Below are 790 nucleotides of genomic sequence, written 5' to 3'. Positions count from 1 at the left end.
TATATCTGATTTGTAGCATTGTGTGTTCAGTAACCTCACTGTAGTTGGTACGACTGAATTCCTATATTAGTCTGTTACTCTTCTGTAAATGTATGGCTTACTGCGGATCAATTATTGAAATTCCGCTGTCAGTGTCATTGGGTGGCTATGGTCACTTAGCATTAGTTCCACCTTTTTTAAAACTTTCGTTTTTTGCAGATATTCAAAGTTACTTAGGTCTCTACCAATTGTTCTTGATGCCTTTCAGATCAACCTCTTTATTTTTATGGTGTATTGTCTTCCCAAATTGCTACCATAGCAAGAGATACCAAAATTTATTAACATTTTTATTCTGGTGGTGTAGAATATCTGAAGGATAGATGGATTCAGATTGAAAGACCTAGGTTTCCTAGGAAAGTACAGCCTCTATTTTACCTTTTTAACTATATTGTTTAAAAAATTTTGTCAAATGAGCCAAATAGAGCACATGCGAACCTCGGGGGTTAAATAGTGACGCTATCTGCCAATAAAATCAACGATGTTTGTTTTGGGTTCTTTGTTGTTGTTTTGTTGTTTGTTTTTCGTGGGTTGTTTTTTTTTGGGGGCGGGGGGTATAATCACAGTCTTTAGAACTTGCTCTATCCTGTTCCTGAAAGATAAAAATCAGTATGATTCTATACTAAAGGTAAGCTGTTAAGCTGGATTGGAACAAACAAAAAAGATTTCTAAGACCAAGAAACACAAATAGTTTTACCACTCTTTAACTTCCCAAGTACTCTATTATCATCCCAGATAAATAGCATTAATGACC

At 35.1% G+C, this 790-nt stretch overlaps 1 protein-coding gene across 1 annotated transcript in view; it reads right to left on the bottom strand.

Moving 5' to 3' along the window:
• The window catches only part of LOC101851923 (uncharacterized oxidoreductase YjmC), a gene marked incomplete at its 5' end in the record, with an annotated part of 20837 nt that overhangs the window by 10950 nt on the left and 9097 nt on the right, over positions 1 to 790 (bottom strand).

The sequence above is a fragment of the Aplysia californica genome, unplaced genomic scaffold (assembly GCF_000002075.1).
Source record: "Aplysia californica isolate F4 #8 unplaced genomic scaffold, AplCal3.0 scaffold00039, whole genome shotgun sequence".
NCBI classification, from domain to species: domain Eukaryota; kingdom Metazoa; phylum Mollusca; class Gastropoda; order Aplysiida; family Aplysiidae; genus Aplysia; species Aplysia californica.
Note: the sequence above shows the minus strand (reverse complement) of the source record. Positions and strands in the feature narration are given on the sequence as shown.